Genomic DNA, 18,232 nt, shown 5'->3' with positions numbered 1-18,232 from the left:
TAAGAATCATATTTTCAGGAAATTTATAATCCTTTCTCATGATGTAACACTGTTGTTCGTCAAATAGAACTTTATACCTCTTATCACACACTTGAGAAACGGACAGCAGGTTATTTGCCATTTTGCTTTACATAACTCAGTTTGTCGAAACTGACGGAATTTGAAATCATCCCTTGAGCAGTTATAAACCCTCCTTGATCACCCACAAAAGAAACAGGTCCACCCTTAATTGATTTAACATCATGCAGCAGAGACATGTTTTTTGTCATGTGCCTGGACGCCCCACTATCAACAATCCAAGTATTTTTGTTTGGACTGTAGGCGACCTGCACAGATAATTAGAAAAATGATTAGTTTGAGGGGGATACCCATGCCTTATCGGTAATGGGTTTCCCATTAACATTGACAACTTTTCATTTTCCCTGTAGGCGGTTCCCGAACCACAAGCCCCATTCCATCCTTCCTTTGTTACCCACATTTGACTTTTATGTAAAGATTTCGTAAAATAAACATTATCTTGCTTAACCCTTTTTCCATTATCAGTTTTGGATGTATTTTCATAAATCACATGCTGATTAGACCCTTGAGAATTAGGTCTAGATGACATCTAATTCTTAGGAGGAGAAGCTAATCGAAATTTATGAAAGCTTTTAGAGGGACTCAGCTCGATCCTCCTTTTGGGTGCTATGAATCGTTTTGAACAGTGAATAGCCCTATGACCTCCCAACCCGCAATGCAAACATGAATGCGTAGTTTACATATTATCATCCCTAAAATAGGAATTGAATCTTGGTCTATGAGCAGGTGGAGATCTAATTTTCTGATGTCTGGGTGGGGACCTCCTGTTCACAAGGGATCTTTCAGGAGTTCTATCAGGAGACCGTTTGGGTGGAGGAACATACTTTGATGGCTAATTACACGCTGGTTTCAAGCATTCCTCCTCCTCCTCAAAATTAGGTCCTTTAACAAACTTAATCGGTGATCGGTTCCTAATCCTGATAGGTCTCTGATTAGCCGGATTTTTCAGTATCTTAACAGGTTTAGGGTTAGGTTTATCAACAATATTGGTCTTATCAACCTCTGCATTAGGAGTCTCTGATGTACCTACCCCTTTACCCTTTTCTTGTTCGGTCTCAATGGGTTGAATCGGAACATAGTCCTCTCCGAACTGTTTCTCAGGTGGTGAGAAACTGTAATCTCGAACGGTGGAGGACATTGCTTATAGTCCCCTCTAGATTCCTTTCCTGCTACATTTTGACAATACTCTATAACAAAAGCAGACCTCTTATAGATATAATCCTTATCTCTTTTAGTCTCATAACTACTCCTAAAGGACTCTTTATCTCGCTTAAGCTCGTCTATCTCAGTGATCTGTCTCATAATGGTCTGAGTATTTAATAGCACATTTGACTTCAAATCTGTCACCTGGTTGTCTAATGTCTTAGTGATTTCCCTAAACTCATTTTCCCTAGATTTAAGGTACATATTATCCTCATACTGCTTCTTAAGAACTTGATATCCCTTTGTAAGCACATCAATTTCCTGTTCTAAGGCAGTACAGTTATTATAGTTTATGCAAATGTCAGCCAATCTTTTAACCTGATCCTATAAAGTCGCACATCTACTACATGTCTTTACAGACTCCCTAAGTTCATGTAGTTGTAAATCTAAGATAACACAATTATTACAGACAGTATTAGTTTCAGGTGTTACCTTAGAGTTGTTTGAAGAGTCTGCCATAAACGCATAGAGATGTGGAGCCTTCTCTTTAACTTCACCAGAATCTGATTCGGATTCCGATTCCGACTCTGAACTCGAGCTATCAGAACCAAGATCCAAGTTGACCAACCTTTCCTCATTCAATGTCTTCGTCCTAATAGTTGCTGAGTTGTACACAGAAGACTGACCAACATACACACAAGATTTCTTTGAGTCATTGTCTGAAGAGGATGACTCACTGTCTGTCCAAATGTCCCCATCACTGTGAATGGCCCACTTAAACTTCTCTTACACCCTCTTGTTTACATACCCTCGACACAAGTAATTCGCCCAGTACCATGCTCTGTCAATCCTATCTTCCATTCTGCACCCCAGGCATTTGCATTGCTTATCTCTTCCTACACACCCCATCTTCTCTCTTTCAGCCTTTTCTTTTTTCGCCTCTTTCTCAGACATTTGAACCCTCACAACATTCGCATGACGATCGAATGCATCAGTTATATCAATAGACCAGTCACAGGACTCATTATCATAGGTAACAGCTAAGGCCTTTGAAGAGTCATCCATAATTGGAACGTTAACCGTATTTTTCGATTCTTGCTTCTGATTATGGAATGGATTATGAAAGCCTGGTTGCTCTAGCTTAGTACAGTTTCTCTTAAAATGACCCAACTCTTGACAGTTGTGACACCTAACTTTGTTCATGTCAAAGCCAAACTTGGTATTCTTGTTCACACCCAAGTTCTTCTCCCCAGTCTTTTCAATATACCTCTTTACCCTGCGAATAACACTTTCCATAGCCCAGAGGATATCCATTTTCTCCATCTCATTTTCATCTATCTGATCATAGTCCTCCTGTTCCAAATGACTGTTCCCTATTCTTCCATGCAACAGATCACTATAAGAATTCACAACCATAGCGACCCGTGCCATATCCTCTTCCACTCCTTTAATTGTATGCAAGAGTATATTCTCAGTTCTCAAGACCTCGGTGTTTGCATCCTTGCTTGAAGTTGTATGGGAAAGAACACTTTGTGATGCAGGAGCAACATAGCTGGACGTTATTTTCTCAGTATTTGAAGCAAAAGCAGTCTGGGGTGGGGCGTGTTTCTTATCGGCAACCAATTTCTGGAGCTTTATACTTCACCAGATTCTGAACTGACTCCAACCTTTTCAACCTCTCTTGAAACTCGAGCTCTTTTGCGTGTAGTTTAGTGACAAAAGCACTAAACGAATTATCCAAAATAGCAAAAGACTTCTCAATCTAAACAATCATGGGATCCCAGTTTATAGGTAGACCCTCACGAAAGCACTGTACCAACTTCTTATTGGGGAATACAATATCAACACGTTTAAGCTCCGTCAATAAGTGGCGATACCTAGCAACAGCATCTTTCAGAGATTCATCAGGCTGAACGGCGAAATTCTTCCATTCTTTCTTCAGAACTTTACCCTTTGTCTTTTTGTACTCAGCAGTCCCCTCATTTCCACTCTCAAGCGCATTCCACAAAGCGTATGTGGTCAGATGCATCTCAAACTGATGGAAAATTTCCTTAGAAAGAGCCTGTGTAAGATGACTGTATGCTTTGCATTCTAGATTATAGTCTTCTCGTTCAGCTGCAGTAAGTTCCATGGGAGTGTTGGTTTCCCCATGATCCTTAGTTGAAAACGTATATTCAGCCTTCAAGAAATTATATAGCTTAGAATATATTCCGTTCAATGAGATCAAAAACCTAGGTTTCCACTCAACAAAGTCATCCAATGATTCAAGCCTAGGTACACGGTAAGAACTATCTAGGGCTGTAAATGAGCTGAGCTACTCGTGAGCTACTCGAGCTCGGCTAGTTAAAAACTCGGTTCGAGCTGAGCTTAAACGAGCTCGAGCCCGAGTTCGAGCTTAAGGTAAGGCTCGTTTAATAAACGAGCCCGAGCTCGAGCTTCAGATGTCGAGCTCATTTAAGCTCGCGAGCCTAAACGAGCTTTCATATATATATATATATATATATATATATATATATATATATATATATATATATATATATATATATATATATATATATATATATATATATATATATATATATATATATTTAAAAAAAAGACTATCATCTAAGCAAAGAAACCAAATAGACTGTCTAATTTCTTTTCCCAATATCATATTCCATGTTCCCAATTATGAGTCATGTTTTCTTTGAAAGTTTCAAAATATTCACAATGATTATCTTCGATTCTCTTCATAGTCATAAGATCCACATTTCAATTTTTTTTTTCAAATTTTTTGCGAACATCAAAAAATTGAAGCTCGCACAATCAGTGATTCATTTCATTGAGTCCCTCTTCTCCTTATCTTCGAAGTCAGATTCTAAAATGGGTAACGATCCTTTTTAACTGGTAAAAGCACATTAAAGTTTTTTTTTTCATTTTTTCTGAAGAAAACGAGCTTGTCACGAGCCGAGCTCGAGCTTTTAGTATGTCTCACGAGCCGAGCTCGAGCCAGAAATTTAAAGCTCGAATCGAGCCGAGCTCGAGCTCGAGCTTTCTGAAAACTAAACGAGCCGAGCTCGAACACTACCAAGCTCGGGTTCGGCTCGGCTCGGCTCGTTTACACCCCTAGAACTACCAATCTTATTTTCTGTCTTAAGTAGGTGATGAAGACCCGACAAAGATGCACCGACAAGAGCTGACTGCATTCCTGAAATTTCAAAAAAATCTGACATTGTAACCGGACGGTTGCAAGACACGGATGCAGGAATTAACAAGGTTGCACTATCCGAGTGCAAGGTTTAACACGGATGCAGGTTACACGGTTGCAGAATGTAACCGGATTGTTTTATACGGTTACAATGTGTAACCGGACGGGTACATGATGTATCCGTACGGTTGAGGTGTTGTATGATTGAAGTTTAAACGGATGAAAATTACACGAATACAAGAAGTATCCGTGCGGTTGTGGTATCTGGGTGATGTATCCGTACGATTATAGCGTGCAACCGTACGGTTGTATGCTTGGTCGAATCTGAGTAGAAAACTGCACAGAAACTAGGGTTTATGGTTTGGGTCGATCTAGCACTCAATCTGGAACAAAATCAATGTTTGTTTGACGTCCAAAATATAGTTATTGACCAGATTAACATGTTTACTTATTAGAAACACGAATCAACACGTAAAAATTATGATTTTAAGTGGGTTTTTGACAAAAACACTAAAAACACAATATCTAAACGAATTTTGACAAAAACCGAACGTTTAATCAATCACACAAGCTCTGATACCACTTGTAGGATCGTGTAAACAGGATTAAACGATCTTAGATTCAATAATGAGTGCGAAAAATCTCGTTATTGGGTTTTATACTCAAAATCCAATAAAACCTTTGTTCTTAATGAATAAAACGACTTAGATATATTAAAGATCGACTTAGATGAATGCTAGAACACTAAGGTATCAGATTGTACGTGTAGAATAGGTTAGGATTCGTAACCCTAACAATGAACCCGTAAAACCCATTATATACACACAGCGTGTGCAACCGTGTGGTCGCACCTTGCAACCGTGCGGTTGCCTGTCTATCCGTACGGTTGCATACCTGCAACCTTGTGGTTGCATTCTAACAGAGAAAGTTAAATGATAAAGAATTTCAACGTGATCATAATGAACTCAGGGACTAAATATGCACCAACATTATCGACTGCCAAACATGATCATACTAATGATGAAGATGATGATAATGATCATGGGATTAAACTAAATCCTAAACCGAGATCAAGACGAATGTCATTATCGCCTTGGAAATCTAGGCCTAGTGAAGAACCTAGTTATCAAAAACAGAATATTGTTAGTAAAAATTTGTTTTAAGATAGTAAACAAGATAATTCATTTTCATCATCAGAGAAGAAAAGTGGATTATTGAACTGGAAGCCAATTCGGGTTCTTTCTCACATTGGAAAACAGAAGTTAAGTTGTTTGTTATCAGTTGAAGTTGTAACGATTCAAGGCCTGCCTGCATCAATTAACGGGCTTCGGTTATCGGTTTCGTTTAGAAAAAAAGAAACTAAAGATGGTGCTGTTCAAACAATGCCTTCAAGGGTGTCACAAGGAGCTACTGATTTTGAGGAGACTTTGTTTGTGAGGTGTCATGTGTATTGTATGCCAGCTGGCAGTGGTAACCCACGTGCCAAATTTGTAGTGACCCGAGAATTTCCGACCAAATTTAAACTTAATCTTATATGAGTTCGACACGATAAGCAAAATCTGTAATGTTGAGTCTCGAAAACTTTGGAACGGATTACATGAATCTGTAATGTTGAGTCTCAAAAACTTTGGAACGGATTACATGAATGCATTTAACCTTAGACCATTCCCGACGATTCACGAACAATTGTGTGTAAATATATATATATATATATATATATATATATATATATATATATATATATATATATATATATATATATATATATATATATATATATATATATATATATATATATATATATATATATATATATATGAATATATGGGTATATATAATATTTTGAAACAATAAAATAAACTTTAATTATTTGATTTGAAAATGTAAAGTAGTATACAAAATAATAAATTTGCTATTAAAATAAATAGTTATATGTATGTGAATCTATACATAATTAATGTTGTATGTATATTTAAATAATAGTATATATATTAATCGAAAATTATAAAATATAACTTAAACATAAGAATTAGATGTGTAATATAAGGTACAAAATAAATAAGTACAATTTAAAATGAATTTTTATATGATTGCTATTATATTGAAATATATATAAAATATATAAATGATATATATAAATTCAAATATGTTATTATATAAGATAAGTATTACATACTTAATAAGTTATAATATTAATATATTAAAAGTAATTACAAGTTAAAATGTAGTTATTATATTATTATTACTTTCATTAAAATAAATATTAGTATTAATCTTAATATCAAAATTATGAATATTATTATTATTTATTATAGATATAAAATTTAATACTTGTAATTTGTGATATTAATGTTATTATTATTTTAAAAATTATTATTATTATAGTTAGAAAATAATACAATTTGTTATTATCACTAATAATATAATCCTTATCATTTTTGTTATTATTATCATTAATTATTATAAAACTTATTAAAATTATTATTATTGTTATTATTATTATTACTCTTTGATTCTTATTAACATTACTATTATTATTAGTATTTTAATTATTATTAATATGATTATAATTATAAATTATGAATATTAATTATATAAAAACCATATACCATATATACAGATGAAGTTGGAATGCATTCAGTTGTCTATCACTTTCAACCTTTAAATTTTGTCTCTTAACTGAATCCCAAAATTGAATAATATCACAACATCACAACAAAAACCGATAACAATCATAATCAGATTTATTTATTTATTTATTTTATTTTTTATTTTTGCTGTTATTGAGAATAAAACATGTCGACCACAAAATTGTATTTAGGAGACGACTTCTTCTGTTACATGATGAAAATCTTTCAGTCTTTCTCTCATCTGTATCAAATATCAACTTCAAATATCTAAATTTATAGATTTCAAAACAGAAAAATAAGAAACAAAGCCGCTGTACCCTGTTTCTTATTATTTTTCTATTCATTCAATTTCAAATCATTTTTCAAAAAGTAGAAATGTAGTATTGTTTAAAACCACTTATCTTAACTATCTGCAAAACTTCAGAATGTAATTCAAATTATCGAGTTCGAATTTTTGAAGTTAAGGATTTATTTTAAAAAGTCAAACGGGTCGGTTATTGAGAAATTCGAACTCAATTCGAGGTTCCAAGTCAAATTGATGTTTGAGAAAGTTTGTAGGGATGATTTAGCATCTCTTTTATGTTTTAACATTCGTCTAAAACCTACTAGAAATTCGAAATTGAATTGGAGTTACACATCGGCTTTTTTTTTTTTATAACTGTCACTGCATTTTTTTTTATTTTTTTTTTGTTGTTTTAATTAATCTGATTTCCCTAATAGCTTCTATATCCTAAAACTAAGTTGTAAATCGTTAATAAATTGAATTGATCAATGGTCTGGTCAAATTGGATTTTGATGTTAACGAACAAGAAAATAGAATAGAAATATCGGGTTATATTATTTTTGAAGGGAATACAAACCAGAAAAACAATAGCAGTCCAATGGTTCAGAGGGTTAACGGATATTTGGGAGGTTGCGGGTTCGAGCCTCTTCAAGGGCAAATCTTTCTATACAAAGCTTTAAAGGGTATACACATTTTTTTCTTCTTCTTTGATTATTATTAGTATTCTTATTATTATTGTTATTATTATTATTATTCATTGTTATTAATATGATAGTTATAATTACTCTTATTATGTAGAAGTATTACTAAGATTACCCTTAAGTAGATTAAATGGTATTATCATTATTATTAGTGTTAATATTATTATTAATAAAACAAGTATTATTATTATTAATATTATCAAAATGATTATTAATATGATAATTAATATTATTATTATTAAACTAACTATCATTATTAATATTAGTAGAAAAATAGTTATTATTATCAGGTATTGTTATTATTATTAAGAGTATCATTATTATGAATCTATTATTCTGTTATCTTTATTAAAAATTAGTATTAATATTACAAAGTATCATTAACAGAATTATCATTTAAACATTAGTATTAGTACTATTTTATGATTACTGAAATTTCTATTAAAACTAGTATTATGATTAAAATTAATTTTTTTTATTTGTTATTAAAAGTAATATGTTTATTAAAACTATCATTTTTTTTTCTTTTTATTTATATTAAAAAGTTTCATTTTTTTTTAATTAATATTATTACTATCATTACTATTATCATTTTTATCATTATCAGGATTACTACAAATAGATATATTTTTCTTACATGTCAAAATATTGTTATTAGTAAAATGATATTAAATAAGTTATAAGAATTAAGTATATTAAATTATCTATAGCTATATCTATATAACATATAAAGACAACAAGTATTGTATTAATAATAAATATGAAATTGCTAGATTACGATTTTTATGTTTTGATAAACATAAAAATTGATATAGGTTCGTGAATCCGAGGCCAACCCTGCATTGTTCAATATAGTCATATGTATTTATACTACAAAATACATTAGGTGAGTTTCATTATTCCCTTTTTATATATATTTTTGGGCTGAGAATACATGCAATGCTTTAATAACTATTTTACAATATTTATATGTGTGAGTTTCATTATTCCCTTTTTATATATATTTTTGGGCTGAGAATACATGCAATGTTTTAATAACTATTTTACAATATTTATATGTGTGAGTTTCATTATTCCCTTTTTATATATATTTTTGGGCTGAGAATACATGCAATGTTTTAATAACTATTTTACAATATTTATATGTGTGAGTTTCATTATTTCCTTTTTATATATATTTTTAGGCTGAGAATACATGCAATGTTTTAATAACTATTTTACAATATTTATATGTGTGAGTTTCATTATTCCCTTTTATATATATTTTTGGGCTGAGAATACATGCAATGTTTTAATAACTATTTTACAATATTTATATGTGTGAGTTTCATTAATCCTTTTTTAAATGCTTTTGCAATATATATTTTTGGGACTGAGAATACATGCGCTGTTTTTATAACTGTTTTACGAAATAGACACGAGTAAATCAAAACTACATTATATGGTTGAATTATCGAAATCGAATATGCCCCTTTTTATATAGTCTGGTAATCTAAGAATTAGGGAACAGACACCCTAATTGACGCGAACTCTAAAGATAGATCTATCAGGCCCAACAAGCCCCATCCAAAGTATCGGATGCTTTAGTACTTCGAAATTAATATCATGTCCGAAGGAGGATCCCGGAATGATGGGGATATTCATATATGTATATTGTGAATGTCGGTTACCAGGTGTTCAATCCATATGAATGATATTTTTGTCTCTATGTATGGGACGTGTGTTTATGAGAACTGGAAATATGAAATCTTGTGGTCTATTAAAATTATGAAATGATTATTTATGTTAAACTAATGAACTCACTAACCTTTTGGTTGACACTTGAAAGCATGTTTATTCTCAGGTATGAAAGAAGTCTTCCGCTGTGCATTTGCTCAACTTAAAGATATTACTTGGAGTCATTCATAACATATTTCAAAAGACGTTGCATTCGAGTCGTTGAGTTCATTAGGATTATTATTAAATCAATTGTAGTTAGATATATTATACATTGGTATGCACGCCGTCAACTTTCGATGTAATGAAAGATTGTCTTTTCAAAAACGAATGCAATGTTTGTAAAATGTATCATATAGAGGTCAAGTACCTCGCGATGTAATCAACTTTTGTGAATAGTTTATAATTGATATGGACTTCGTCCGGATGGATTAGGACGGGTCTTCACAGTTGGTATCAGAGCGGTGGTCTTAGCGAACCATGTCTGCATTAGTGTGTCTAACTGATAAGTCGTTAGGATGCATTAGTGAGTCTGGACTCCGACCGTGTCTGCATGTCAAAAGTTTTGCTTATCATTTCGTATCAAAAATTACCTGTTTATCATTCTTAGAGAATCACTTGCTTATCATTCTTAGTCTAGACACGTTTTACTGCATTGACTGCATGAATAGTGTATAGACAAAATTCATATCTTAGCGTATCTGCTACTTCATATCTTAGCGTATCTGTTACTGTAACTTTGCCTGACAACTTCCGTAGATTCTTCCGTAACTTATGGGATTTTAGTATTATATATGCATATGTAAATTTTGTATTGCATGGTACTAATCTACATCCTATAATCTATTTCTTATCGAAAATCCTTCATCTGATCGTACGAGATAAATCCTGCAACCAGTTCGAGTCCCTCAGATTCCGATATCTATTCCGATAGTTATTCCGACAACTATTCCGACATAGATGTTCACCTAAGCTCCGAAAACAGCGTCACCAGCATGAATCAACCAATCAGCCATTATCAATTCATCTGATGGGTTCGTAGTCGACTTAATAAATGGAAACGCGCAGAAGGCAATCCCTTCCACCAACCGAATTCACCTCTTGACAATGAACCTGAAGCGTTTACCGGCGAACCTATTCGAGACACCATTTTCAGTCTCTTTTCCAGGGTAACTCGACAAGATTATATTCTATCCACAATTCTAAACCTTATTCATCCACTCGCTCTGACCGACAATCATCCTGGAGTAATAAGTCAACGAACTTCACGCTCGAATAATCAATTCGAAGAATATGGTGCAAAATGTACCAGCTTCAGCAACATCATCGGCACCAACAGTACCATCAATAACAGCACCAGTACCATCAACAATCCATGCTTCAATATCATTATCTGTACTTTGAGTATGATCTTCGTTCTGCGTATCGTTCTACATCATTTATCTTTGTACGACATGGCGATTATGTAATCTCTAATGTTTTAGAGATTATATATTCTAGTACTAACGGTAAACCAAATGAGTTTAATATCATATTAACTCATTAAATCCATGATTACATCTGAAGAAAATATATATGTATATATGTTTTCATAAAGTTTGTAATTAAAAATCCTTTTGTACAAACTATTAATGGTGAAAATATTTTAACGGGTAGGTAATACCCTAGAAATATTTAGATTTCACATTAATAAGTTACACTGTACATTTTTCGAAGCTGATTCAACAGTCGTTTACTATCCTACTTACATCCACTGATATACAAATCCGTTCACCACTGAATAACCATTTTCATCCAATTTCATATTTGGATTTTGATTTATCAGAATCCAACAAGTGGCATAATGAAGAAAACATTGGACAAAATAAAATTTTGTTAGAAACAAACAAATTAACTATGAAAAATCCTGTTAAGAATCCACGCTAACAAAATCCTAGCTAACTGTTCCTAGCTAACTGATTACATTTTATTTATCGCAATTTATTTTATCGCAATTTAATTCTCGCAATTTTATTTATCGTCATTTAAATTTCTGTTATTTACTTTACGCACTTTATTTATCGTCATTTAATTTCTGTTATCTATTTTACGCACTTTAAATATCGGGACACGTATACAAAGTTTTGACATATCATATCGACGCATCTATATATATTATTTGGAATCACCATAGACACTCTATATGCAGTAATGATCGAGTTCTCTATACAGGATTGAGGTTGATTCTCAAATAATATATATACTTTGAGTTGTGATCGAGTCTAAGACATGTACACGGGTCACGATATTTATTAATTAATTCGAATATTATATATTAAACTATATGTAAATTATTAGACTGTTAACTGTGGACTATCGACTGAGGACTAATAGCATTGGACAATTAAAATACATTAAAATATTGATTATAACATATGAAACTAAACAATTCTTCAAGTTTGCCACTTAATTTCATCCTAAACTTCATTTATATCTTGACGATTACGATCTGCGTTCAAACCCTTCATGATTCTTGAAAACACCTCAATCGAGAGGATGAACCAACCGCACTTCATCTACGGAAGGAAAGATTTATGCATATAGTTATGCACCTGAAAACACTCGGAACCTGAGTAAACGTTTAACACGTAGCTATGCTAATTCCTTTAGCGTTGTTATTACCCAAAATAACTTTGCATTCCCTTTCCAAATTAGCAAATTTTGTCACAGCTTCAACGAGCCAACTTTGACTTTTCATTCAAAACAACCTTATTATACCTTCGATATATACGCGTGCTCTTTTATTGTTACCAGGGAACCTTTCATATTCCACCATATTACCATCAGCGTTTAGTCATCTAAAAACACAATTCTCCTGAAACCACCTCGGATTAATAACCGATGACTCAGATATCATAGCATTAAATGCAGAGGAAACAGAAAAATGGTAGATGGTCTAAACGGCCAAAAGTTTGATGATAAAGAAAGGAGTGTTAGGAACGCTCGATAGAAAATTGGATATTGAAAAACAGATTGAGCTACCCATGAAGGAGACCAAGGATAAATACAAGGACCAAACCCTATATTCAAAGGATTCAGGTAATTCTGGATCCGTTGAAATCTTTAGAGAATATCTTGCTCCGAAGTCATGTTAAAATATTGCGGAAAATCTTTCTCCATCAATCATCGAACTTAGAAATTCCAAAATATCATCATCAATATCTTCGATATTTCTGAGGATATTTTCATAAATATTCTCGTTTGAAATTATATACCTCCTCGTGTTTCATGTGTATCATTATATTGGAAACATACAATAGAAAATTTAGTACCGAAAAGCAGATTATGCGAAACTATAAGGGGAGCCGTGGACAAATCACAAAGAGATAAGTTTGACTTCAAAGAATCCAAATGATTCTGTTTCTGATGAAATCTTTAGCGAATACCTTGCTTCCGAATCTAAACCCTTACGGATAAATCTTCTTCATCATCCTTCGATATTAGAAATTCCAAGATATCATCGTATCTTTCATTATAAATATTCTCCATATTTCTAAAGATATTTTCATAATTATTCTTATCTGAAATCATTAATCTCTTCGTGTTATCAGTGTTACATCATATAGAAACTGTTAGTTTCTATATTTTGTAAACTTTCGAGTTTAAAATATGAATGTTATTGAAGTAATGTTGGGAACTGATGCATGAGTTAGTATGATATAATGACACTTGATCAACGTGATTATATTACAGTAAGTCATGCTGAGTTTCTAAATGGAACGTGATGATTCACAGATCACAACGTCATCATGTGCCATGTTACACGACTCTTACGTTCTGTCTAATCTATAAACATATCAAGAACATATCTTTCTTGATAGTCCTATCTTTTCCTTAAATTCTGGTAATTTGACAAGTCAAATTGTGCTATTACCGTTTCCTTCTTAGAACATTAACTTTGTTTATTCTAAAAATTTAAATCTACAAATTTTGGACCATTACAAGAGATGCCCAACCGCAAGAAGATGAAACGAAGGGATAAAGCTCTAAAATAGAAATTGGAGTGTAAATCACAGTAAATAGGAGGAAGTATTAACTGGGGATGACAATGATTATAGAAAACAAAAGCAAGGACTTTGAGGTATAAGGGAAGATATAAAGCCCGATAACAACACATAAACTACAAACCGTGTATATCAATGTTTATCGCAACATAAAGACACAGAAAAATTAAAAACATTATAATCCCAAGGGCGTAGTAGAAGAAAGCAGATTCCATGGTGGAAGTTGGAAAAGGAGAATGATTGTTGCGATAGTAAGGATGAGGACAATGATCAGAATTGAATTAAGCATTTTTAGAACCTTTTGGATGTATGAAACAAGAAGGAAAGTATAGGAATGGTGAAAATAATGGAACGGAAAAGGTAAATTTATAAAGGAAATATCAGACGTAGTAATCGGAACAGATCACCGTATTTAATTAAAGAGATCTTAATTTCCATAAATCCCGAAGAATCAGATCTTATAGATCTTCAAGATTTTCTTTAAATCCCTTGAATTTCGGAATTCAACCAAGGCAATGTCAAAAGTTAAGACGCGCCTTATTTTCTAAATTCAAACCTGACTACGTCAAAGTTAAAAAAAAATCTTTGTTTCTCATTTCATTCTTTTGTGAATAGCTTCACTCGTGCTCTTCGAATAATCAAATTGTTTTATCCATATTACTCAATGCTGATAAAACTCTATTTATCAACTCATATTCGTCATGAAAACATTTTTATAGTTAGCCATGACAACCTCACTCAAATTTCGGGACGAAATTTCTTTAACGGGTAGGTACTGTAGTGACCCGGGAATTTCCGACCAAATTTAAACTTAATCTTATATGAGTTCGACACGATAAGCAAAATCTGTAATGTTGAGTCTCGAAAACTTTGGAATGGATTACATGAATCTGTAATGTTGAGTCTCGAAAACTTTGGAACGGATTACATGAATGCATTTAACCTTAGACCATTCCCGACAATTCACGAACAATTGTGTGTAAATAAATAAATAAATAAATATATATATATATATATATATATATATATATATATATATATATATATATATATATATATATATATATATATATATATATGAATATATGGGTATATATAATATTTTGAAACAATAAAATAAACTTTAATTATTTGATTTGAAAATGTAAAGTAGTATACAAAATAATAAATTTGCTATTAAAATAAATAGTTATATGTATGTGAATCTATACATAATTAATGTTGTATGTATATTTAAATAATAGTATATATATTAATCGAAAATTATAAAATATAACTTAAACATTAGAATTAGATGTGTAATATAAGGTACAAAATAAATAAGTACAATTTAAAATGAATTTTTATATGATTGCTATTATATTGAAATATATATAAAATATATAAATGATATATATAAATTCAAATATGTTATTATATAAGATAAGTATTACATACTTAATAAGTTATAATATTAATATATTAAAAGTAATTACAAGTTAAAATGTAGTTATTATATTATTATTACTTTCATTAAAATAAATATTAGTATTAATCTTAATATCAAAATTATGAATATTATTATTATTTATTATAGATATAAAATTTAATACTTGTAATTTGTGATATTAATGTTATTATTATTTTAAAAATTATTATTATTATAGTTAGAAAATAATACAATTTGTTATTATCACTAATAATATAATCCTTATCATTTTTGTTATTATTATCATTAATTATTATAAAACTTATTAAAATTATTATTATTGTTATTATTATTATTACTCTTTGATTCTTATTAACATTACTATTATTATTAGTATTTTAATTATTATTAATATGATTATAATTATAAATTATGAATATTAATTATATAAAAACCATATACCATATATACAGATGAAGTTAGAATGCATTCAGTTGTCTATCACTTTCAACCTTTAAATTTTGTCTCTTAACTGAATCCCAAAATCGAATAATATCACAGCATCACAACAAAAACCGATAGCAATCATAATCAGATTTATTTATTTATTTATTTATTTTTTATTTTTGCTGTTATTGAGAATAAAACATGTCGACCACAAAATTGTATTTAGGAGACGACTTCTTCTGTTACATGATGAAAATCTTTCAGTCTTTCTCTCATCTGTATCAAATATCAACTTCAAATATCTCAATTTATAGATTTCAAAACAGAAAAATAAGAAACAAAGCCGCTATACCCTATTTCTTATTATTTTTCTATTCGTTCAATTTCAAATCATTTTTCAAAAAGTAGAAATGCAGTATTGTTTAAAACCACTTATCTTAACTATCTGCAAAACTTCAGAATGTAATTCAAATTATCGAGTTCGAATTTTTGAAGTCAAGGATTTATTTTAAAAAGTCAAACGGGTCGGTTATTGAGAAATTCGAACTCAATTCGAGGTTCCAAGTCAAATTGATGTTTGAGAAAGTTTGTAGGGATGATTTAGCATCTCTTTTATGTTTTAACATTCGTCTAAAACCTACTAGAAATTCGAAATTGAATTGGAGTTACACATCGGGGGTTTTTTTTTTATAACTGTCACTGCATTTTTTTTTATTTTTTTATTGTTTTAATTAATCTGATTTCCCTAATAGCTTCTATATCCTAAAACTAAGTTGTAAATCGTTAATAAATTGAATTGATCAATGGTCTGGTCAAATTGGATTTTGATGTTATCGAACAAGAAAATAGAATAGAAATATCGGGTTATATTATTTTTGAAGGGAATACAAACCAGAAAAACAATAGTAGTCCAATGGTTCAGAGGGTTAACGAATATTTGGGAGGTTGCGGGTTCGAGCCTCGTCAAGGGCAAATCTTTTTATACAAAGCTTTAAAGGTTATACACATTTTTTTCTTCTTCTTTGATTATTAGTATTATTCTTATTATTATTGTTATTATTATTATTATTCATTGTTATTAATATGATAGTTATAATTACTCTTATTATGTAGAAGTGTTACTAAGATTACCCTTAAGTAGATTAAATGGTATTATCATTATTATTAGTGTAAATATTATTATTAATAAAACAAGTATTATTATTATTATTATTATTAATATTATCAAAATGATTATTAATATGATAATTAGTATTATTATTATTAAACTAACTATCATTATTAATATTAGTAGAAAAATAGTTATTATTATCAGGTATTGTTATTATTATTAAGAGTATCATTATTATGAATCTATTATTCTATTATCTTTATTAAAAATTAGTATTAATATTACAAAGTATCATTAACAGAATTATCATTTAAACATTAGTATTAGTACTATTTTATGATTACTGAAATTTCTATTAAAACTAGTATTATGATTAAAATTAAATTTTTTTTATTTGTTATTAAAAGTAATATGTTTATTAAAACTATCATTTTTTATCTTTTTATTTATATTAAAATTTTCAATTTTTTTTAAATTAATATTATTACTATCATTACTATTATCATTTTTATCATTATCAGGATTACTACAAATATATATATTTTTCTTACATGTCAAAATATTGTTATTAGTAAAATGATATTAAATAAGTTATAAGAATTAAGTATATTAAATTATCTATAGCTATATCTATATCTATATAACATATAAAGACAACAAGTATTGTATTAATAATAAATATGAAATTGCTAGATTACGATTTTTATGTTTTGATAAATATAAAAATTGATATAGGTTCGTGAATCTGAGGCCAACCCTGCATTATTCAATATAGTCATATGTATTTTTACTACAAAATACATTAGGTGAGTTTCATTATTCCCTTTTTATATATATTTTTGGGCTGAGAATACATGCAATGTTTTAATAACTATTTTACAATATTTATATGTGTGAGTTTCATTATTCCCTTTTTATATATATTTTTGGGCTGAGAATACATGCAATGTTTTAATAACTATTTTACAATATTTATATGTGTGAGTTTCATTATTCCCTTTTTATATATATTTTTGGGCTGAGAATACATGCAATGTTTTAATAACTATTTTACAATATTTATATGTGTGAGTTTCATTATTCCCTTTTTATATATATTTTTGGGCTGAGAATACATGCAATGTTTTAATAACTATTTTACAATATTTATATGTGTGAGTTTCATTATTCCCTTTTATATATATTTTTGGGCTGAGAATACATGCAATGTTTTAATAACTATTTTACAATATTTATATGTGTGAGTTTCATTAATCCCTTTTTAAATGCTTTTGCAATATATATTTTTGGGACTGAGAATACATGCGCTGTTTTTATAACTGTTTTACGAAATAGACACTAGTAAATCAAAACTACATTATATGGTTGAATTATCGAAATCGAATATGCCCCTTTTTATATAGTCTGGTAATCTAAGAATTAGGGAATAGACACCCTAATTGACGCGAACTCTAAAGATAGATCTATCGGGCCCAACAAGCC

General features: G+C 30.3%; 1 pseudogene; it reads left to right on the top strand.

Moving 5' to 3' along the window:
* The window catches only part of LOC139855152 (protein PLASTID MOVEMENT IMPAIRED 1-like), a 74,441-nt pseudogene that overhangs the window by 17,081 nt on the left and 39,128 nt on the right, over positions 1-18,232 (top strand).

This window comes from Rutidosis leptorrhynchoides, chromosome 6 (genome assembly GCF_046630445.1).
Source record: "Rutidosis leptorrhynchoides isolate AG116_Rl617_1_P2 chromosome 6, CSIRO_AGI_Rlap_v1, whole genome shotgun sequence".
Taxonomy (NCBI): domain Eukaryota; kingdom Viridiplantae; phylum Streptophyta; class Magnoliopsida; order Asterales; family Asteraceae; genus Rutidosis; species Rutidosis leptorrhynchoides.
The sequence above is the reverse complement of the archived record's forward strand: the minus strand, read 5'-3'. Positions and strand labels throughout refer to the sequence as shown.